Below are 24966 nucleotides of genomic sequence, written 5' to 3' on the forward strand. Positions count from 1 at the left end.
GCCGGTGATTCAGCCAGCTGACCATAGAGCTGATCAGAGACCAGAGTGGCTCCAAACATCTCTATGGCCTAAGAAACCGGAAGCTACGAGCATTTTAGGACTTAGATTTCGCCGGATGTAAACAGCGCCATTGAGAAATTGGGAAAGCATTTTATCACACCGATCTTGGTGTGGTCAGATGCTTTGAGGGCAGAGGAGAAATCTAGGGTCTAATAGACCCCAATTTTTTCAAAAAAGAGTACCTGTCACTACCTATTGCTATCATAGGGGATATTTACATTCCCTGAGATAACAATAAAAATGATTTAAAAAAAAATATGAAAGGAACAGTTTAAAAATAAGATAAAAAAGTAAAAAAATAATAAAGAAAAAAAAAAAAAAAAAAAAAAAAGCACCCCTGTCCCCCCAAGCGTCGGTCTGGCGTCAAATGTAAACAGCAATTGCACCATGCATGTGAGGTATCACCGCGAAGGTCAGATCGAGGGCAGTAATTTTAGCAGTAGACCTCCTCTGTAAATCTAAAGTGGTAACCTGTAAAGGCTTTTAAAGGCTTTTAAAAATGTATTAATTTTGTTGCCACTGCACGTTTGTGCGCAATTGTAAAGCATGTCATGTTTGGTATCCATGTACTCGGCCTAAGATCATCTTTTTTATTTCATCAAACATTTGGACAATATAGTGTGTTTTAGTGCATTAAAATTTAAAAAAGTGTGTTTTTTCCACAAAAAATGCGTTTGAAAAATCGCTGCGCAATTACTGTGTGAAAAAAAAAAATGAAACACCCACCATTTTAATCTGTAGGGCATTTGCTTTAAAATAATATATAATGTTTGGGGGTTCAAAGTAATTTTCTTGCAAAAAAAAATAATTTTTTCATGTAATCAAAAAGTGTCAGAAAGGGCTTTGTCTTCAAGTGGTTAGAAGAGTGGGTGATGTGTGACGTAAGCTTCTAAATGTTGTGCATAAAATGCCAGGACAGTTCAAACCCCCCCAAATGACCCCATTTTGGAAAGTAGACACCCCAAGCTATTTGCTGAGAGGCATGTCGAGTCCATGGAATATTTTATATTGTGACACAAGTTGCGGGAAAGAGACAAATTTTTTTTTTTTTTTTTTTTTTTTTGCACAAAGTTGTCACTAAATGTTATATTGCTCAAACACGCCATGGGGATTTGTGAAATTACACCCCAAAATAAATTCTGTTGCTTCTCCTGAGTACGGGGATACCACATGTGTGAGACTTTTTGGGAGCCTAGCCGCGTACGGGACCCCGAAAACCAAGCACCGCCTTCAGGCTTTCTAAGGCCGTAAATTTTTGATTTCACTCTTCACTGCCTATCACAGTTTCGGAGGCCATGGAAAGCCCAGGTGGCACAAAACCCCCCCAAATGACCCCATTTTGGAAAGTAGACACCCCAAGCTATTTGCTGAGAGGTATAGTGAGTATTTTGCAGACCTCACTTTTTGTCACAAGGTTTTGAAAATTGAAAAAAGAAAAAAAAAAAAATTTTTTTCTGGTCTTTCTTCATTTTCAAAAACAAATGAGAGCTGCAAAATACTCACCATGCCTCTCAGCAAATAGCTTGGGGTGTCTACTTTCCAAAATGGGGTCATTTGGGGGGGGGTTGTGCCATCTTGGCATTTTATGGCCTTCAAAACTGTGATAGGTAGTGAGGAGTGAAATCAAAAATGTATGCCCTTAGAAATCCTGAAGGTGGTGCTGGGTTTTCGGGGCCCCGTACGCGGCTAGGCTCCCAAAAAGTGCCACACATGTGGTATCCCCGTACTCAGGATGAGCAGCTGAATGTATTTTGGGGTGCAATTCCACATATGCCCATGGCCTATGTGAGCAATATATCATTTAGTGACAACTTTTTGTAAATTTTTTTTTTTTTTTTTTTTTTTGTCATTATTCAATCACTTGGGACAAAAAAAATAAATATTCAATGGGTTCAACATGCCTCTCAGCAATTTCCTTGGGGTGTCTACTTTCCAAAATGGGGTCATTTGGGGGGGGTTTGTACTGCCCTGCCATTTTAGCACCTCAAGAAATGACATAGGCAGTCATAAACTAAAAGCTGTGTAAATTCCAGAAAATGTACCCTAGTTTGTAGACGCTATAACTTTTGCGCAAACCAATAAATATACGCTTATTGACATTTTTTTTACCAAAGACATGTGGCCGAATACATTTTGGCCTAAATGTATGACTAAAATTTAGTTTATTGGATTTTTTTTATAACAAAAAGTAGAAAATATCATTTTTTTTCAAAATTTTCAGTCTTTTTCCGTTTATAGCGCAAAAAATAAAAACGGCAGAGGTGATCAAATACCATCAAAAGAAAGCTCTATTTGTGGGAAGAAAAGGACGCAAATTTCATTTGGGTAGAGCATTGCATGACCGCGCAATTAGCAGTTAAAGCGACGCAGTGCCGAATTGTAAAAAGTGCTCTGGTCAGGAAGGGGGTAAATCCTTCCGGGGCTGAAGTGGTTAAAAGAATTGAGCAGGTCTTTCAAAAATCCCTGTGATTCTTTTGCCACCATTTTGTCTAAGCATTTCTGACACAGGGGCTTTTTCCAATCTGGGGAAAGCCTGTGGCTGCATGAGGCACATGTTTTGCCTTTAGCCTTCCTTTCCTCAGGGGTCTTTGCCTGCAAGCGAGCATAGAGAACAAAAAAACCCCGTGAGTTTAGGTGGTCAAAGGAACTGCCTGTAGATAGGCAGTAAAGAGGTTAAGACAGAGATAATTCAAGAATATTCTGGCTTACCTTGGAGCTGTCCTGATTTGCAGGATCTGCAGGGCAGGGTGGGGAAGCGTCAGACATGATCAGCCACCAGGATCCTCTGCTTAGAGGCCTTTTTATCTGCTTCCTGCATAAGCTCCGGCCCCGCCCCCGGCTGACCCCGTGCAGGTTGGTGGACACACCTGCACATGCCGCTGTATTGTAGAGTAACTGTGCTGGTAGTGAAGGGTAGCATTGAACAAATTTGCTATTTGTATTCTGTTTTCTTTTTTTTTTTTTTTATTTTTTTTTTTTTTGAACTTCCCGCCCCTAGGTGTCCCTGCTCTATCTCCGTAGTAGATAGACTACGGGAAAATGGCCGCCAACCCGGAAGCGGAACTTCCTCGGCGCCATCTTGGTACACCCCCGACTTCCTGTAGCGGCCTGTGGCGGTGAGGACGCTGCTGCGCCGCCCGGAGAGCGGTGGATTCGTTTGGGGGGACAGCCGCAGCCACCAGGGACCTAATTTAGAAGGTGCAAAACCCTCCCTGCTAGACCCTCTGCTGCTGAGGTTTTCGGCAGCGGTCGGCGGCGGGGGGGGGGGGCGCCCATCTATGCATGTATCCATCCCCCCTGGCGGGCTCCAGATTCTGCGGAAAGCCAGAGGGGGGTGCTTGCGGAAGCATACACAGGCCTAACAGCGGCATGGGGTGGGGATGACAGAGTCCTCCTGCAGCCTGGGGGGATGATTGCAGACCCCTCAGTAGGGGCGAAATCTCAGGCTTTGAGCAATGTTGCCCAGTGCTGCGCCTGCTCGCCCTCCCAAAGCCCCTTGGGCTGTATGGGATGCTGGCAGGGGGTCTCCTGCAACAAGCACAGAGACAGGTGAAAATAAAATAACAAACGTTCTTGCAGCTCCTGTGGGTCCGGAGGAAACACAAACAACTGAGGCACACAGGTAAGAGTGTGAAATTTATAATGGTGGACTAATGTGTTTCCTGTTTTAGGGAGGAGGAGCCTATCTCTCGGATGCTGCCCTGGAAGACGATTCGAGAAAAAGACTCTAGCAATACACACCAAACTGAGCATGCGCAAGGTGACTCCAAAGGCTTTGTACTAGGAGATTGATTGGGGACAGCTGAAGACGGGGAGGATCAGAGAAGACAGGATCAAACAGCCTTTTTACACAAAGCAGAGGAATAACAGCTTAGGTTCCACAGTGAGTATAACAAGCATGCTTTACTGCATATACAGGCTGATTTTACTATTGCGAGTTTAGGAACACTTTAAACTATATTACCACTCTTGCTGGGGTGGATAAATTATACCAGAGGAGCTGAAAAACAGTAGCTTTTTCTGGGAAAATGCTGCTGTAGTTTCTCTTTAGCGCTGACCACATGTCTATGCCTAAAAATGTATGATCTTTGATGAAGGCGAGTCCTTTAGTAGGGATCATGGGATCAAGTGCCTTGACCTTTATACATGTGACCGATAACGAAGGAGCAGCATTTTTGGTAAGCATAGCAACCCTTCTATTATGTTACCAGAATTCCACTTTAAGCATACAAACGTTTTCACTTTCCCAGTGCAGTATAGAAAATGAAAGCAATTGATGATGTACAGGGAAAGAAGGGGGGGGGTTTCCTTTGGAGACACCAGCTCATGACCACCAAGGAAAGCAGAAATATAAAAAAGTACCTGGGAAAAATATGACATTTAAGAGCGTAAGACGGAAGGAGAATGCTAGACGCCATCAGTGATGAGCATCAGACTTATCTGGCTATGAACAGCTTACCTCCTGCCTGGCGCTCTGCACATGTAAGCCAACCCCAACATTCTTTACCATAGGTCTTAGCTTTACTGGTTATCAGGGTAACAGAATTATTAATTGTTGTTTTCCACACACTAATTATACCAGGAAACTCATTATGATCCTGGCTGTGTCTGAAAGCTTGTATTCATCTTACAAGCTTCCCGTACCTCTCTCTCAAGCATCTGTTAGAGCTTGTTCACTGGATATGTTACCATGCATTTTGCCGCACCTTAAAATGCAGCAGATTGTATGGATGAGAAAAAATAACCTTGGTTTTCAATATATGTTCACAAAAATATGTGCGTTTTATCGCGTTGCGTTGGGATAATGCTCTTTATGTTGCATTTACAGACCTGATCCGGGCGCAGTGTGATTTCAGCCCTTCGCACCAGACTGCAGTAAAAGTAGTGCATACAAAACGCAGAGCAACCAGATCGCATGGTACTTTTGGTAAAATGTGATCCGGTGGAAGCAAGCGCACTGCATTTACGACCTGCGTTTGGGGTGTCATTAGCATTGTACCGATACCCTCTGCAGATCGAAAGTGCAGTTCATGAACTTGGTGCAAGAAATGCGCAGGAAACGTGGATTTTCTGCACCACGTTCTGGTGTGAACTAGCCCTTTATCAGGCTTGAAACATTGCAACCCTAACTTTTTGCTGTTACATAAGCCATATATTAAACTTTCTGTGCGGCATCCCTTCACATTTTCATTTATTGCTGGTGGTCACCTGGACATACCTGGTTGCCTGCACAGATCGGATACGCAGCCCCATATACAACAAACTGCGATGCACCTTTCTACTGGAACCAGCATTAAAGAGGAAGTAAACACTTATGGGTTTTACTTCCTCCTTTGCTCCCTGCAAATTAAAAGCATAATTGGCTAGTATGCATCACATTCTAGCCCATTATGTGACACTTCCCTACAAACAAATCCTGTGCTGTCCCCTGTGCAGGCCGTGTCCATCTTCACCCTTCCTTTCGGGGCCGCCAACTCCAGCTCTGTGACTGTCCAGAGCCGCGTGACGTCACTCCCACGCATGCACGTGGGACCTGTCAGTCACGGAACAGAGGTCAGTTTCTTCACAGCGCATGCGCCGATGACATTGGCGCACAAGGGAAACATCTCCTAAATGGCACACGTTTAGGAGATATTGCCACTACCTATAGGTAAGCCTTACCTATTAGGTAAAAGTCAGGAAGGAGGGTTTACAACCACTTTAAAGTGGTTCTAAAGCCAAAACATTTTTTACCTTAAAAGCGATTCTAAAAGGTTGTATTTTTTCTTTAAAAAACAAACATGTTATACTTACATGCTCTGTGCAGTGGTTTTGCACAGAGCAGCCCCGATCCTCCTCTTGTTTTTGGTTCCCCCGTCAACTGTCCTGTATCCCCCCCCCACCCTAGTCAGAGGTGGGTAGTGGGGTCCCCCCAGGGTTCTGTGCTGGGACCAATACTATTTATTTTGTTCATAAACCACCTGGAGGATGGGGTAAACAGTTCAATCTCTGCATTTGTGGATGATACTAAGCTAAGCAGGGCAATAACTTCTCTGCAGGATTTGGAAACCTTGCAAGAAGATCTGAACAAATTAATGAGGTGAGCAACTACATGGAAAATGAGGTTCAATGTAGAAAAATGTAAAATAATGCATTTGGGTGGCAAAAATATGAATGCAATCTATACACTGGGGGGAGAACCTCTGGGGGAATCTAGGATGGAAAAGGACCTGGGGGTCCTAGTGGATGATAGGCTCAGCAATGGCATGCAATGCCAAGCTGCTGCTAACAAACCAAACAGAATATTGGCATGCATTAAAAGGGGGATCAACTCCAGAGATAAAACGATAATTCTCCCGCTCTACAAGACTCTGGTCCAGCCGCACCTGGAGTATGCTGTCCAGTTCTGGGCACCAGTCCTCGGGAAGGATGTACTGAAGGGCAACAAAACTAATAAAAGGGTCTGGAGGATATTAGTTATGAGGAAAGGTTGTGAGCACTGAACCTATTCTCTCTGGAGAAGAGACGCTTGAGAGGGGATATGATTTCAATGTATAAATACCGTACTGGTGACCCTACAATAGGGATAAAACTTTTTCGCGGAAGGGAGTTTAACAAGACTCGTGGCCACTCATTAAAATTAGAAGAAAAGAGGTTTAACCTTAAAACTACATAGAGGGTTCTTTACTGTAAAAGCGACATGGATGTGGAATTCCCTTCCACAGGCGGTGGTCTCAGCGGGGAGCATTGATGGTTTCCAAAAAAACTATTAGATAAGCACCTGAAAGACCACAACATACAGGGATATGTGATGTAATACTGACATATAATCACACACATAGGCTGGACTTGATGGACTTGTGTCTTTTTTCAACCTCACCTACTATGTAATTAGGTAACCCTGCCAAGTACCCCCCATAGAAGGCTTGCTATGGGAGCACTCATGCTTGCTCGCTCCTGAGCCCTGTTCTGTGTGTCCATAAGATACACAGAGCAGGGCTTGGCCATGCTCCCTCATCATTGGCTCTGACAAAAGCGGGAGCTGCTGTATCTTAGCCAATAAGAAGCGAGAGAGACGATAAATGCTTGCCTCTCATGCACATCGCTCAATTGAGATCGGTCTCAGGTATGTATTTAGGTGCAGCTGAAGGGGGGGGGGGGGGGGGGGCTGCATGCACCTTACTGCATAGAATGTCTTTACAACCACTTTAATGCATTCCCTTATGTATAATATAGCCAAGCCCGGAGTTCTAGCAAAAAAAAAAAAAAAAAAAAACCCCTATGGTTTTCGCCTCGACATACACTTTTAATAATAAACTCAAAACCAAGAGCCTGCAAAGTCCACCCGTATGTTTTGAGAAATAAACCTTGAGAGTTCTCAGCTGTACTGATTGAAGTGACAATGACAGAACAGTGACACATTCCTTTAAACACACAAACACATGCAATCACACACCTTCTTTCCACAGACCAACACATATTTCAGGCTGGAGGACATTGTTTTATTTATTTGCAGCAGCTATTACAACAAACCAGGCCTCACAGTGCATGGCAATTTTCCAGGAGGTGATCCTACAGAAATGCCATGAATTAAACTCTCTGAACATTGATAAATGAGGAATAAGAAGTCTGTTTTTTTTAAACAAAGTGACTTCAAGTGGAGAGAGTATGTTTCTTTGAACGCCCTCACCAATTGTTTTTGTTGCAGATGCCCAAATCCCTACTTAAAGTGGTTCTTTGCCCTGTTTGAAAAAAAAGTCAGCAGCTACAAATACTGTAGAAGGAGAACGTCTGGTGGACCGAAGTGTCAAAACCAGGTACCTGCTCCCACACTCAAAAAAAAACGTGCCAAAAATAGAAGAAGGAGGAGAGGGGGGAGGAGGATTTTCCCCTGTAGGGTGAATTTCCACTTTAAAGTCCAACTCCAGGCAAAAATGAAATGTAAAAATACTACATTGTGCCTCAACTAACTTACCCTTCATGTTCCAAACACCCCCCCCTTCCTCAGCCATTCTGCAGTGTAATGGACCAAACTCAGTTTCTGCTTTGAGCCAAGCTGCCTATCCTAGGGACCAGAACATTGTCCCTGCTCATTATCTTATTGGGTACCGGTCTCCTCACTGCCCCCATGAGTTCTCCTGCATTTGGAGCCTATGAGAGAGGTCCCAGCACCTGCAAGTGTTGTCTCCACCAATAAGAGTTGTCCACATTGTGCAGACAAAAAGATCTGAACACCCAAAGAAGGACCCCGGGAAGTAAAGAGCAAAAGAGAAAAAGGATCATCACATGACCTGTGGCTTCAGGTTAGTAAAATTGGCAAAACAAAAAAAACACGAATGGTTAGATGGAAGTGGAAGAGGGGTTACTAAGATCCTGGAGTTGGGCTTTAATAGAATCGATTGCTTTCATATCTTATATCTTCATATCTAAACCCCAAAACAGAAATGTAATATACTGCAGCTTACAAGTCCTTGGATGTAGTGGCTGCAATTTATTTTTGCTTGTTAATTTTCATAAGTCAAACCTGCCAGTAAAGCCGGCCATAGATTGTGCCATAACTTGATTTCTATTCTTTCTGTGCTGATAGGGGAATCCCTCCCACAGAGCTTTTGTGTTCTTCTGTCGGGCAGTGGGGGGGCGGGGGGTTGTTGGGCTTGCGGGGAGCCGCCCCTGCTGGGAGAATACACAGCGATTATTGCTAGTGGCTATAGCTGCCGGCAATAATTGCATGAAAAAGCCAACATGCTGGTTGTACCCAAGTCAATCAATGCACCGACTTGGCTACAATCAGCCTACCAACAGATGCTTCGAATCTCGGCTGTTCCCTGCATACCTAGCCAAGATACAAACCATCTATGGTCAGCTTAAGTGATTGTAAAGTCTCGTTTTAAAAAAAATAAATAACAAACATGTCATACTTGCCTGCTCGGTGTAATGGTTTTGCACAGAACAGCCTGCATTCTCCTCTTCTCAGGTCCCTCTTTGCTGCTCCTGGCCCCTCCCTCCTGTTGAGTGCCCCCACAGCAAGCGGCTTGCTATGGGGGCATCGGAGCCGAGCTGCAGCTCCGGGTGTCCATTCAGACACGGAGCTGCGGTTTGGCCCTGAACTCTCTCTCCTGAATGGTTAACTGACTTTGATTGACAGCAGCAGGAGCCAATGGCGCAGTTTCTGTGTCTCAGCCACTTAGGAGGGAGAGTCCTAGACGGCCGAGGGACTCATGGACATGGCAGGATAAATATAGGGCGCAGATAAGTTCTAGGGGGGCTGCTGCACACAGAAGGTTTTTTTTATCTTAACGCATAGAAAGATAAAAAAAACCTTCTGCCTTTACAATTACCGTATGTCTATTACTTGTAAACTTTCCTTAACAAATTAAGTTGTCCAGCAAAAGTAGCAGTTAGAGGGTTGAAACAAATTGTTTAACACTAACAGGGTGCTTACAATAGTCAGGTTTTTTTTTGTTTTTTTTTGTTAATTTACAGTATGTAAAACATTTATCTTTAAAGGGAAAGAAAAACTATTCATGTAACTGCCTGAAAAGTGTTAGCTGGAGTTATGCTTTAGTTTGTTAGTCATCTATGACTAGTTCATCTAACACTACCCTCTCCACAGGATGAAAATTCTGCTGTCCAAGGGTGACCACTTAGCCCCTCCATAGATACAGCGGATGAGTGATTGTAGCCACCCTAACCTAAGACAGAAAGTGTGTTACTGGCCGGATAAGAAGGTGGCAAAGAAAAAAAAAAAAAAAAAAAAGTTATGCAGCCACCACTTATAAGAATTGGTTATATATTACATTTTGGTGTTTGAGTTTAGATAAGGATGATCACCCAACAAGCTCAATGATGGACAACAGTCAGAAATGGTCAGCAGACCTCACTTCTAAGAGCCACACTTTTTCTCAGGGAATCACACGTGTCAATGTAAAACATATGAATCAACCAAAACAAACTATCTGCAAGCTGTCAAAGTGTACATGTGATTGGGGGTGTGACCATGGATCCTCACGCCAGTATTAAGGCAGCCTTAGGCTCTTGTCTTATAATGCAGAAATTCTGGATGTGCATTTAGGCAGCAGGGCAAAAATATATTAGATGCAAACCTCTACCCGCTGGCCTTAACAGGAAACTGCTGGCACCAGTTATAATTTTGGCAGTGTAGTTGAAGAAGTCCATCCTAAGCTCGTTTGGCTGGGCTTCTTCATTTAGCACTCCTGTTACCCGTTTTCAGCAGAGAGCAAGCTGAGGTCCGCTCTCTGCTGACATCACAGGAATCAGTCCAGGCACCACGTCATTCTAACATCAAAGTCTGGATCCGCCAGGTGCCTGGACTGATACCCGTCTCAGCCTCCCAGCGAGCCGCTGACAGCCTGAGACGCGCCCCCCCCCCCCCCCTCCACAGCTCAGCTCTCCAATGAGCGTGGAGAAGCAGAGAGGAGAGCTGCTGACTGACAGGCATCAGCTCTCTTCTCGGGGAGCTGAGAGAACTGAGCCATCGGCGGTGTTTGATGGCTCCGTTCTCAGTGTAGAGACACCGGGGCACAGATGCAGCATCCACCCTGACAGGTTTTCTTAAACCCCAACAATCAACTTCTCCGACTGGCTTCCTTTTGATCTCTTAAGTATTTTTTTAGATTCGTCGTTTGCAAACAAATACCTGTGGATCCTGCCAGAAATCTAGTGAGCCCATAGTGTCCTGTGCTCTCTGCTATTTCTTACACTGTTACCAGCTCTCGATGTGGCCTACAGAACACCTCTGTTCTATGTTATAGAGATGGTGGGAATGGAGGGGGGGGGGTTAGGTTGTAGTCCTAACACTTTCTGTGGCAGGACAACAACGGTGTTCCCTAATAAAAACAGTGCAGAGTGCATGTGTGCAGGATTACAAGTGAAAATAAAAGGACAAACAGGCTGAAAAAAGGAAAACAAATGCAGCCACCACATCAAGGACCAGTAAGCTGCAATAAATTACAATTTTGCTCTTCCGTTTAGATACACTTTAAATGAGGAATAACTGCCACGTATTTTAGATTTATGATGGAAGAGATGACATGTAAGCACAATCCGGCCCCGGATGCTGACCATAGAAATTTCCGACGGGCCAGATGTTCCCCAGAGTCTCTATGACCGTTCGGAGGCCTGGCGCGATGTTATGACATCACGCCCAGCCTCTGCATCTGTAAAAATGACACTGCCTCACAGCTGGGAAGCCAGGATCATTTTTTTAAATTTCAGGCTTCCCAGCCTAGAGGTGAGATCTGGGGACTTATAGACCCCAAATCTCACTGTAAAGAGAATCTGTGAAGCACTATTCCTATTCCAAGGGATGTTTACACTCTTTGTAATAGGAAAAAAAGTGATAAAAAAAAATTTAATTTAAAAGCGCCCCTGTCCCGCATGCTCACTCGCAGAAGTGAACGCATATGTAAGTCGCGCCCACATATGCAAACGGCATTCAAACCACACATGTGAGGTATCGCCACAAACATTAGAGCGAGAGCAATAATTCTAGCACTGGACCTCCTCTAACGCAAAACATGTAACCTGTAAATTTAAAGTGTCGCCTATGGGGATTTTTAAGTACCGAAGTTTGGCGCCATTCCACGAGCGTGTGCAATTTTGAAGGGTGACATGTTAGGTATCAGTTTACTCGGCGTAACATCATCTTTCAGGTTATACAAAAAAAAAAAAAAAATTGTGCTAACTTCACTGTTTTTGTTTTTTTTTTTTTGTTTTTTAATGCATAAAACGTTTATTCAAAAAAAAAAAAAAAAAAAAAGCCTTTGAAAAATTGCTGCGCAAACACCCTAAGAGATAAAAAGTTGCAACGACCGCCATTTTATTCTCCAGGGTCTCTAAGATAGATAGATAGATAGATATTGTAGGAGAGAAATGTCAGAATTGGCTTGGGTAGTAAGTGGTTAAAGTTGCAGCAACTTCAAAGCGTTTCCTGCACTACTTTGGTCTGACTTTCATGCAACTTGAGGGCCATAGACTTCAATGTTAACCCTCAGAAGTTGCATGAAAGTCGTACCGAAATGTTATACAATGCAACAATTGTCCATTATCACTGGTCAAGACCAAAGTCGTATACAAGTTGCACCAATCCAAAGTTGCACTCCAAAGTTGGCACAACTTTGGAGTCCTACAAGTGTGAATGAAGCCTTAAAGACCTTGTATAATCTAAAGGTTTTTTACCTACATGCATTCTATGTGTGCTGCTCCCCCCCCCAATACTTACCTGAGCCCCATCCAGCGATGTGCACGGGAGCCTTGGATGTTCTGGGTCTCTCCCTTAATTGGCTGAGACACAGCAGCGGGAGCAATTGGCTCCCACTGCTGTCAATCACAGCTATTGAGCCAATGAGGAGAGAGTGGGGGGGCAGGGCCGAACCATGGCTCTTTGTTTCATATGGACACAGAGCCGGGCTCGGAAGCGAGCATGCACCAGTGCCCCCATAGCAAGCAGCTTGCAATTGGGGGGTACTGGTCAAGGGGGAGGAGACAGGAGCGCTGTAAGGGGACCCGAGAAGAAGAGGATCAGGGCTGCTCTGTGCAAAACCATTTCACAGAGCAGGTAAAGTATGACAGGTTATAAAAAAAAAAAAAAAAACACCTTTTAGAATCACTTTAAAGTAAAAGTCCGGTCAAAACCTAACCATGTTTAAACTGGCTCCCACCCCCCATTCTAAGCCCTATGTGAACCACCCTGTAAAACATGAAAGTTGTGTATACTTACCAAATCTAAGGACCAGGGATGAGCTCCGGTGTGTTCGCATGCTGCACGTTCCAAGCCCGCCAGGAACTCGGCACTGCACAGCGCTAATCACAGGTAGTGAGACATTTCCCGATGTGCGGCTGCAGAGATCATGAAATGTCTCACTGCCTGTGATTAGCGCAGTGCATTGCCGACTTCCTGGCGGGCTCTGCACGTGCAGCATGCGAACACGATAGAGCTCATCCTTACTAAGGACACTCCAGTCCAGTCACATGACCCTCCCATCTGATGGCTTCAGTGAAGAGTAGAGATGCAACAACGTCTGCAGAGCCTGGGTGCCAGAGCGGTGACATCACCCATAGACTTACTATGGGGCATCCGCTGTCCCTCCTCTCCCCTGAATCCAGTGCTGGGAGCCAATCACATTACTGGACCAGAGTGCCCTTTGATTAGGCAAGTATAGACATCTTTCCTTAACAGGGTGGTTCACATAGGGCTTAGAATGGGGAGGGTAGTAGGTTTAAGGTTAGTTAGGTTTTGACCAGACTTTCACTTTAAACAGGTTGATGCACAATGCAAACAATTAGGCGTATCCCCTAGAGAAAATTCATGTGGTTCGATCCCCACTCAATCATCTCAAGCAATTTTCAGATCCAAAACATCAGTTGCAAGGATGGGCTGCCCTAATTAAAATAGCTTTCTTCCTGTATTGTCTCCCGTCTAATATTATAATTGGCCTTTTCCAAAGACGTGAAAAAGAAGATCAAAATGTTGTAAATGGAATAGGAAACTGAAGGCAATAGATGTCGGAAGCTAGTTTATTTAGTGCCTCGAGGTATTTTCTTCTCCCAAGTTGGATCTATTTCAATGCTTTTTCCCCCTCTTGTTAGAAACAGAGTGCAGTGTGGTTGTTCCTGATTATGCAACATGCATAACCGTCATAACGAAAAAAAAGTGACAAACAGGAGTAACTATCAGTGATAACAACCCATGAACTGTGGCTGGGAGTTCATGGCAGACTCCCAGGCATGTGTCATGTCATAAAAGTGCAGCACATGTGGCAATGTGTTTGAGGGTTTTTCCCTCAGGAGAAAAATAGAATTTTTATACTCACCATAAAATCATTTTCTTGGAGTCCACTGAAGAACACAGGAAAGCTGAACTCAGGGAATAAGACAGGCTCTACCCTTGTAGAGGGGACCCCCCTGCACTGCAAGGGTTAAATGCTTGTTTGGCCTAGGGGTGAAGATAAGACTCCACTGCAGTGGGGGGGGGGGGGGTCTCACCATCATCACACGCAGTGCAGGGGGGGGGGGTCTCACCATCACACGCAGTGCAGGGGGGGGGGGTCTCACCATCATCACACGCAGTGCAGGGGGGGGGTCTCACCATCATCACACGCAGTGCAGGGGGTGGGTCTCACCATCATCACACGCAGTGCAAGGGGGCGGGTCTCACCATCATCACACGCAGTGCAGGGGGGGGGGGGTCTCACCATCATCATTCACACGCAGTGCAAAGGGGGGGGGTCTCACCATCATCACACGCAGTGCAGGGGGGGGTCTCACCATCATCACACGCAGTGCAGGGGGGGGGTCTCACCATCATCACACGCAGTGCAGGGGGGGGGGTCTCACCATCATCACACGCAGTGCAGGGGGGGGGGTCTCACCATCATCACACGCAGTGCAGGGGGGGGGTCTCACCATCATCACACGCAGTGCAGGGGGGGGGGGTCTCACCATCATCACACGCAGTGCAAAGGGGGGGGTCTCACCATCATCACACGCAGTGCAGGGGGGGGTCTCACCATCATCACACGCAGTGCAAAGGGGGGGGGGTCTCACCATCATCACACGCAGTGCAGGGGGAGGGTCTCACCATCATCACACGCAGTGCAGGGGGAGGGTCTCACCATCATCACACGCAGTGCGGGGCTATTAACCTGGCATTGCAAGTGAGGTGACCTTGCCCCCAAACTGCTTTACAGAGGATGCTGTGGGGGACCATACATGTGGATGGAAGATGCCTGACAGAGTGAGGAATAAGGCAAGTATCTCTGTACCTCTACATTTAGCAAGCATTGCAGTGGGGGGGGACAGCATGGATAGATTTGTGTGAAAGGGGCCTAGATACAAATGCTACACTTATCAGATATTTGTTAAACATTTTGAAAACCAGTTATCACTTTCCTTCCACTTCACAATTATGTGCCACTTTGTGTTATCTATCTCTCCGTCTATCACATAAATGCCCAATAAAATACATTTACATTTTTAGTTATATTGTAAGCTCTAAGGAGCAGGGCCCTCTAATTCCTACTGTATGTAAGTGTATTGTATTTGTACGGTCTACCCTCAAGTTGTAAAGCGCTACGTAAACTGTTGGAGCTATATAAATCCTGTATAATAACAATTATTATTATTATTATAACATGAAAACATATGTGGAAAATTTCAAGGGGTATGAATACTTTTTCAAGGCACTGTATAACCCTGCACAGACAAAGTATATACAACCCTGCAAGCCCTTCAGGGTGAATATATTCATATACTGCAGATTACGGACACTTCTGCAATATACACATATATAAACCAAACACTCCCCTTGCGGCATATTGTACACATAAACACATCCACCCAGTCTCTGTAAATACAAATCATATATTACAGACACGACAAAAAACAAAACAAAAAAAAAAAAAAAACACACACACACACACACACTATAAAATTACAGACACACCCCCTCAATGTATAGAGAGCACATGACAGTCAATCAGTCAATCTACAAGGTATGAAGTAAACAGGATATAGATAACACCCCCCCCCCCATATTGTACAACGTACTGCACTCAGAATCCTCCATTCACATTTACAGGGCAGAAATGACAGCTGCAAGCTGATTGGTTGCTGTAGACAGACATGTCCTGGTTAGCACCCTGTTCATATAAAGACAGATCATAACAGACACGCCCCCTCGGCATATGGAAAAATCCCACACAACACACACCGTCATCCCCCAGTGAGTGCAACACTCCATCCCCTGTACACACAGCGCTCTGTGTCCAACACGTCCCATCCAAACCAGGGTGCCCACCAACTACCTGTATACATGTCACATTATATACCCTCAGTGCCTAGACCTGGCCCAGGGATCCTACCTCTGCAAGTCCCAGCCTGCCCCGACACCCAGTTATTATAGAACTACAAATCCCAGCCTGCCCTGACATTCAGTTATTATAGAACTACAAGTCCCAGCCTGCCCTGACACTCAGTTATTATAGAACTACAAGTCCCAGCCTGCCCTGACACTCAGTTATTATAGAACTACAAGTCCCAGCCTGCCCTGACACCCAGTTACTATAGAACTACAAGTCCCAGCATTACCTGCCAGCCAGTGTCTGCACTCCATTACACAGGACTCCTGAAGTCCCAGTGTGCCCCGTCACCCCAGGGGGTGCACTACAAGTCCCAGCACGTCTTTTATACCCTATTATAGACAAAGTCCCAGCATGCACCAGTTTTTGCAGAATTTCATATCCTTGGACACAACAAGCAGAACTACAAGTCCCAGCATGCCCTGACAGGTACTTATCCTCCAGCCTATGAGGATGCAGGGCATGCTGTGACTTCTAGTGCCACAGAAAAGAAAACCAAGTGCCCCCCTTATAACTTACAAGAGGTTGTGCAGCAGCTGCACCCCCTAAACACCTGACCTCTCCCCCCCCCAGTCCTCGCTCACCTCACTCCGCTCTGCCCGGACTCTGTTTTTATTTTGATCTCTCTCAGTCCTCCCTCAGCACGTCTGCCCAGTAACAGAGTCACGTGCCGGTGACGTGCACGGCGCCCGCCATTGGCCGCAAACAAAAGGTGTGAGCCCGCACCGGCCAGTGACAAAGCAGTGAGGCGTGGCTGTGGGCGGGGCGGAGATGGGGGCGTGTCCATACGGTGAGGGAAGGGAAAAAGGGCGGGATTCTTGTGCGTGAGGAGAGACAGAGGGGCGGGCGCGGCCATTTTGTGACAGATGTCACATCACGCAGGCCCCGCCCCCTCCGTGTTTCCACCTGACACTGCGCGCCATTGGTTTTACCTCAGGTATGTGTGAGGTTTGTCCCTGGAAATGTCCCTTTTATCTGTGTGTGTGTGCTGCTATGAGATTATCACTCTCAGGAGACTATCATCACTGTCATTAAAGTATCTCAATCCAAAACTTTCTTTGGGTAAAGTGGGGAATAATAAAAAAACTGTCCAGGTTTTTGTAGTTATTTTTTTGTGATTTGTGTCCTCTTGGGGGCATTTCCCTTAATTTCCTGTTTTGCAGCCTCAACAGGAAGTGAGCAAAATCTCTTCAAAGATCGCAGAGCTAAGTGTCCCCATTGGAAGACTCCCCCTCTATTCCTCTTCTGGTGACAACCCAGACAATTCAGAATTTACAGTGCTTTGCAAAAGTATTCACCCCCCCTTGGCTTTCTACCTATTTTGTTACATTACAGCCTTTAGTTCAATGTTTTTTTTTAATCTGAATTATATGTGATGGATCAGAACACAATAGTCTAAGTTGGTGAAGTAAAATTAGAAAAATATATACATAAAACTATTATTCAGAAATAAAAAACTGATAATTGGCGTGTGCGTATGTATTCACCCCCTTTGTTATGTAGCCCATAAAAAGCTCTGGTGCAACCAATTACCTTCAGAAGTCACATAATTAGTGAAATGATGTCCACCTGTGTGCAATCTAAGTGTCACATGATCTGTCATTACATATACACACCTTTTTGAAAGGCCCCAGAGGCTGCAACACCTAAGCAAGAGGCACCACTAACCAAACACTGCCATGAAGACCAAGGAACTCTCCAAACAAGTAAGGGACAATGTTGTTGAGAAGTACAAGTCAAGGTTAGGTTATAAAAAAATATCCAAATCTATGTTGATCCCTAGGAGCACCATCAAATCTATCATAACCAAATGGAAAGAACATGGCACAACAGCAAACCTGCCAAGAGACGGCCGCACACCAAAACTCATGGACCGGGCAAGGAGGGCATTAATCAGAGAGGCAGCACAGAGACCGAAGGTAACCCTGGAGGAGCTGCAGAGTTCCACAGCAGAGACTGGAGTATCTGTACATAGGATGACAATAAGCCGTACGCTCCATAGAGTTGGGCTTTATGGCAGAGTGGCCAGAAGAAAGCCATTACTTTCAGCAAAAAACAAAATGTCACGTTTTGAGTTTGCGAAAAGGCATGTGGGAGACTCCCAAAATGTATGGAGGAAGGTGCTCTGGTCTGATGAGACTAAAATTGAACTTTTTGGCCATCAAAGAAGACTCTATGTCTGGAGCAAACCCAACACATCACATCATCCAAAGAACACCATCCCCACTGTGAAACATGGTGGTGGCAGCATCATGCTGTGGGGATGTTTTTCAGCAGTCAGGACTGGGAAACTGGTCAGAGTTGAGGGAAAGATGGATGGTGCTAAATACAGGGATATTCTTGAGCAAAACCTGTACCACTCTGTGTGTGATTTGAGGCTAGGACGGAGGTTCACCTTCCAGCAGGACAATGACCCCAAACACACTGCTAAAGCAACACTTGAGTGGTTTAAGAGGAAACATGTAAATGTGTTGGAATGGCCTAGTCAAAGCCCAGACCTCAATCCAATAGAAAATCTGTGGTCAGACTTTAAGATTGCTGTTCACAAGCGCAAACCATCCAACTTGAAGGAGCTGGAGCAGTTTTGCAAGGCGGAATGGGCAAAAATAACCGTGGTAAGATGTAGCAAGATCATAGAGACTTATCCAAAGCGACTTGGAGCTGTGATAGCCGCAAAAGGTGGCTCTACAAAGTATTGACTTTAGGGGGGTGAATAGTTATGCACATTGACTTTTTCTGTTCTTTTGTCCTATTTGTTGTTTGCTTCACAATAAAAATTTTTTAAAAATCTTCAAAGTTGTGGGCATGTTCTGTAAATTAAATGATGCAAATCCTCAAACAATCCATGTTAATTTCCAGTTGTGAGGCAACAAAACACGAAAAATGCCAAGGGGGGTGAATACTTTTGCAAGCCACTGTAGACTAATATTTGTTCCCAGGGACAAGACACTTTTTTTTTTTCATTTTGGATAGCGTAAGGGTTATAACCCCTGTCAGGATTTTTATTGTAATCCAATTGGGGAGATTTCTCTTTACTTCCTGTCTCATAGCCAAAACAGGAAGTGAGAGGAAATCTGTCCAAAGTGAGGGAATCCCTGTGTGTCACCAGAACATGTGTCCCCATTGGAAGTTTTCCTCTATATTCCTGTTCTGAGGACAACCCAAAAAAAATTGGTGTTTCCTTTCATTTTTAGACTCCGTTTACATCTAGGCCTCCTAAATCGTAGGTGGAACCACCACGATTCTGCCCGTGATCCCAAATCACGGGAGCCGCTCTTGTGATCCCAATTTCCAATGGCACCCCAATCACGGAGCGATTTTGACACCCGACAAATCGCGGTAAAATCGTGCAAACAGAATTGCAGTATGCCTGTTGCAGAAAAATTGCGCTGCGATCAGGGTGCCATTGTAAGTGACGGGGATCGCAAAGGGTGTCCTGTGATTTGCCATGGATTCGGGACGCCTAGATGTGAACGGAGACTCTAATGAAAAACGCGACAAATAGAGAGAGGTGAATCTCTCTGACGGGGACACAGACAGCATTAAAACCTGACAGGGGTTCTAATCCCTCTCCACTCCATCCAACACTATCCATAGCCCAAACAGGAAGTGAGAGGAAATCCGTCCCAAGGGAGGAAATCCCTGTTGTGTCCCCAATGGACGATTAACGCTCTATTCCTGTTCTGGTGACAACCCCAAAATTTGGGATTTTCTTTTACTTTCAGTTTTGATAACGATAAACAGGAGAAATAGAGAGGGAGGAATCTCTCTAAAGGGGGGCACAGACAGCAACAACACCTGACAGGGGTTCTAATCCCTCTTCACTCCATCCAATAAAGTTTTGCCTTCTGTTATTTAATAACCACCTTTCACCCGGCTGATATACATAAACGGCTGGATGGGAGCTTCCCCGTTCAGAGCGGATGTACCCCTACGTCCTTCACAACGGGTGCCCCGAGGCCGTGCAGCACCACAATTCCGGGATGGGTGAGATTTTTTACAACTGTCAGTAAATATCGGGCTGATAATTTTTAGGCTGTGTTGACTCGTTAAGTGTTACCCCCTTGTTCACATTCGAGGGCCCTGTCATGCGATTTGACGGGTCAAAAATCACATGACAAGTCGCATCTTATTTCCGGCAATCGCACTGTTCTGATCGGTATGACGCCGGCTTTGCGGTGTTGCACCGATTTGAAAAAAGTAGTTCCTGCACTGCTTTTGGCGATTTTCAGGTGCGACTTGAATAGACATCTCTGCATGAAGCCGCACAGATGTCTTCAAAGTCGCACCCGAAGTCACACTGAGCTGCGGCTTTAAAATCGCGTGATTTCAGATGAAGTCGCGCGATTTCAAAGCCGCAGTCAATGTGAACGAGGCATAAATCAGGCAACTTACTTGTTCTGGGTATTCTCAGTGTTTCCATATCATGTTTAACCACTTGCCGACCAGCCGCCATCGTTACACTTGTTGCTCTCCTGCGCGAATTGCCGTAGCTGTGCGGTGGTTCGTGCAGGCGCTATAGCGGGCGGGCGCCGTGGGTCCGGCGGACTCGATGTCCACCAGCAACCCACGATCGCCTATTACAGAGGCAGAATGGGGAACTGCCTTTGTAGACGGGTGACAGGACAGGGATCTACCGTTCCCAGTGATCGGGAACAGCGATCTCTGTCATATCCCCCCCCTATAGTTAGAACACCCCCTAGGGAACACATTTAACCCCTTGATCGCCCCCTAGTGTTAACCCCTTCCCTGCCAGTGACATTTATACAGTAATCAGTGGCTGATTATAGCGCAAAAAAGAAAGGCCGCAGAGGTGATCAAATACCACCAAAAGAAAGCTCTATTTGTGGTGGGAAAAAATTACGTTAAATTTGTTGGGGTACAATGTAGCACAACCGCGCAATTGTCAGTTAAAGTGACGCAGTGCCGTATCGCAAAAAAGGGCATGGGCATTAAGGGGTTAAATCCTTCCTGGGCTGAAATGGTTAAATATTGATTTTGTTTCTTTTGCTATGCCAGGAAAGCGTTGGCCATTTAGATGGAGGAACCCGATCCCTCCATCTCTTCAAAACAAAGCATTGCCAATGTACAAACTAACCTACGCTGCTAGAGGAGACCCCATTCACACAGGGGCAACACGACTTGCAGGTCGCCTCAGCGAGGCGACCTGCAAACGACTGCCCGGCGACTTGCAAGGCGACTTCTGTATAGAAGTCTATGCAAGTCGCCCCCGAAGTCGTACAGGAACCTTTTTCTAAGTCGGAGCGACTTGCGTCGCTCCCCTTAGAACGGTTCCATAGCACAGAACGGGAGGCGACTTGTCAGGCGACTAGGTCGCCTGACAAGTCGTCCCTGTGTGAATGGACTCTAAGAAGTTGGAGAAAGTATGGGCGGGTTGGATACAATATGTATCATAGAGGTGTGATAACAGACAAATGGTTGTAGTAGGAATAAGATGGTGATGTACATGGTAGCAGACATAGACATAAGTTATGATGTTTTATTTAAAGTAATGGTGTGACCTGAAAGAAACACAAAGCTTGGTTAATAATATTGCAGTAGTTTTACTTTATTGATAAGATGCTGTAGATGTATGACATGATGCACATATTATGACTGATTATTGTTAATGTTATACTACATGTGAATAAGCACAGAGTAATGTAATGGTACACCATTTTTGAAAATATGAATAAAATTTACCCTTTAAAAAAAAAATAATATTGATTTTGTTAGTTTTCATTAGGAGTTCTGTCATTTTTCAGGTTGAAAGTAAAAAAAAAAATGTGCTTCGCCAGTATATTTTTCATGTTTCTTCATGTTGCTTCCAGGTTTTATTGCCAAAGCTTAAGTTAGAAACTGATTGACTACCATGCACTAGATTCTGAGTGTACCAATTTTAGTAAATCTCCCCAACAATCAGGACTAGGGATGAGCCGAACACCCCCCGGTTCGGTTCGCACCAGAACCCGCGAACGGACCGAAAGTTCGCACGAACGTTAGAACCCCATTGACGTCTATGGGACTCGAACGTTCGAAATCAAAAGTGCTCATTTTAAAGGCTAATTTGCATGGTATTGTCCTAAAAAGGGTTTGGGGACCCGGGTCCTACCCCAGGGGACATGTATCAATGCAAAAAAAACTTTTAAAAACGGCCGTTTTTTCGGGAGCAGTGATTTTAATGATGCTTAAAGTAAAAAAAAAAAAAGTGAAATATTCCTTTAAATATCGTACCTGGGGGGTGTCTATAGTATGCCTGTAAAGTGACGCGTGTTTCCCATGTTTACAACAGTCCCTGCACCAAATGTCATTTTTAAAGGAAAAAATCTCATTTAAAACTGCTTGCGGGTTTAATGTCATGTCGGGTCATGGCAATATGGATGAAAATCAGTGAGACAAACGGCATGGGTACCCCCCAGTCCATTACCAGGCCCTTTGGGTCTTGTATGGATATTAAGGGGAACCCCGCACCCAAATTAAAATAAGGAAAGGTGTGGGGCCACCAGGCCCTATATACTCTGAACAGCAGTATACAGGCGGTGCAAACAAGACAGGGACTGTAGGTTTGTTGTTAAGTAGAATCTGTTTGTAATTTTGAACATTTTTAACGTGTTTAGCTCCAGCCAAAAAATCTTTTCTAAGCTTTTTGGAAAACATAGGGAAGCGTTATCACCCCTGTGACATTTGTTTTGCTGTCTTTCCTCCTCTTCAGAAGATTTCACCTCACTTTTTTGTCCCAATGAAAAATGTTTTTTGAAAATTTGGGTTTTTTTGTGGAACAAGGATTGGAAAGCATCAGTGGAAAGGAGAAATTGTTTTCCCATATTAACTCTTACAGGAGAGAATTTCCCTTCCTAGGGGTAGATTTCATCTCACTTCCTGTTGTCTCCTTCCGTTTGCAAGTAGGAGTCGTTTGTAAGTTAGATGTTTGAAAGTAGGGTCCTGCCCTATATACTCAGCAGAAATTTGGGCCTTAGGTGTTGCTGTGGCCACAACACTGTAAGCCCTCACAGGGCCCTGCTGTGAAATATTAGATCAAGAATTGTAATTACATGCCCCTGTTGAACAGGAGCTGAAAAATTAGGCCTTAGGCACTGGTGCTGGTGCCACAACACTGCAACCCCTCACAGACACTCTAGTTGGAACGCAGGAACGAGCCCTGCTGCAAAGTATTGCTTCAAAAATTGTAATTACACGCCCCTGTTAGACAGGGGCAGAAAAATTGGGCCTTAGGCACTGGTGCTGGTGCCACAACACTGCAACCCCTCACAGACACTCTAGTTGGAACGCAGGAACGAGCCCTGCTGCAAAGTATTGCATCAAAAATTGTAATTACACGCCCCTGTTAGACAGGGGCAGAAAAATTGGGCCTTAGGCACTGGTGCTGGTGCCACAACACTGCAACCCCTCACAGACACTCTAGTTGGAACGCAGGAACGAGCCCTGCTGCAAAGTATTGCATCAAAAATTGTAATTACACGCCCCTGTTAGACAGGGGCAGAAAAATTGGGCCTTAGGCACTGGTGCTGGTGCCACAACACTGCAACCCCTCACAGACACTCTAGTTGGAATGCAGGAACAAGCCCTGCTGCAAAGTATTACATCAAAAATTGTAATTACACGCCCCTGTTAAACAGGGGCTGAAAAATTGTGCCTTAGGCACTGGTGGTGGCGCCCAGAACCAAAAATGTTCTTACAAGCTATCAGCGTGATGATTGAGGAGGAAGAGGATAATTACTCAGGGATAGTCACTCAGCATCAGCATAGGCAGTCTTTGAAGGGATCTGAGATTTCAAAAAAAATTATTCGGTTACATCAGCATCAGGTGCTTGGTAGCTGGTGGTGATCCAAGACTCATTCATTTTTATGAAGGTCAGCCGATCGACCAAGTCGGTGGACAGACGCACCCTGTGATCGGTTACCACGCCTCCAGCAGCACTGAATGTGCGTTCCGAAAGAACGCTGGATGCAGGACAGGCCAGTAGCTCAATTGCATACTGTGCAAGCTCTGGCCAGTGATCCATCCTCAAGACCCAGTAACCCAGAGGATTTTCGGTGGGAAAGGTGTCCAAGTCTGATCTTGCCTCTAGGTATTCCTGCACCATGTAAAACAGACGCTGGCGATGGTTGCTGGAACCGATCATACCTTGGGGCTGCGGACCAAAAAATTGTCTGAACGCATCGGTCAGACGGCCACCTTCTCCACCGCTCCTTCTTTGACTGACCGAAGCCTCAGCAACACGTTGTCCAGAAACAGGAGTTTGTAACCTCCCAGTCTCTGGGAACGCGTTGCACAGACCTTTCTGCAAGGCCTCCCGAAGATGTTTCATCCTCTGCTCCCTCTGCGATGGCAAGATAAGGTCCGCAACCTTACCCTTGTAACGTGGATCAAGGAGGGTTGCCAGCCAGTATTGGTCCTTCTCCTTGATACCACGAATACGAGGATCCTTACGCAGGCTTTGCAGGATCAGGGAGGCCATGCAGCGTAGGTTTGCTGAGGCATTCGGTCCGGAGTCCTCTGGGTCACTAAGAACGACATGGTCCGCAGCCACCTCCTCCCAGCCACGTACAAGTCCATGTGTTTCTTGGGACTGATCCCTTAAAGACTGCTGCTGATGCTGAGTGCCAGGCTCCACCTCCATACTGACACAATCTTCCTCCTCCTCCTCCTCCTCCTCTTCCTCCTCGTCCTCTTCCTGTGTGATCGGCGGGCACGCAGGAACACTGTCTGGATAAAGGGGGCCTTGAGAGCTAAGGAAGTCCTCCTCTTCCTGCCTCTGTTCTGCCTCAAGTGCCCTGTCCATTATTCCACGCAGCGTGTGCTCCAACAGGTGGACAAGGGGGACAGTGTCACTGATGCATGCACTGTCACTGCTCACCATCCTCGTGGCCTCCTCGAATGGTGACAGGACAGTGCATGCATCCCTGATCATGGCCCACTGGCGTGGGGAAAAAAAACCAAGCTCCCCTGACCCTGTCCTGGTGCCATAGTCGCACAGGTACTCATTGATGGCCCTCTGCTGCGTGTGCAGCCGCTGCAGCATGGCCA

The 24966-nt window shown here is 45.5% G+C and overlaps 1 protein-coding gene across 2 annotated transcripts in view; it reads right to left on the bottom strand.

The window, feature by feature from the left end:
• PDCD4 (programmed cell death 4) overlaps positions 1-16651 on the bottom strand; it is a 91810-nt gene extending 75159 nt beyond the window's left edge. The window contains exon 1 of one of the 2 annotated variants that reach the window (XM_073595895.1): positions 16502-16651. The gene's annotated coding sequence lies outside the window, so the exon portion shown is untranslated. Of the gene's footprint in view, positions 1-16436; positions 16460-16501 lie in introns of those variants that run through there. The other variant, XM_073595896.1, reaches the window with a different exon arrangement.
• Between the last annotated feature and the right edge of the window lie 8315 nt (positions 16652-24966).

The sequence above is a fragment of the Aquarana catesbeiana genome, linkage group LG08 (genome assembly GCF_042186555.1).
Source record: "Aquarana catesbeiana isolate 2022-GZ linkage group LG08, ASM4218655v1, whole genome shotgun sequence".
Lineage (NCBI taxonomy): Eukaryota > Metazoa > Chordata > Amphibia > Anura > Ranidae > Aquarana > Aquarana catesbeiana.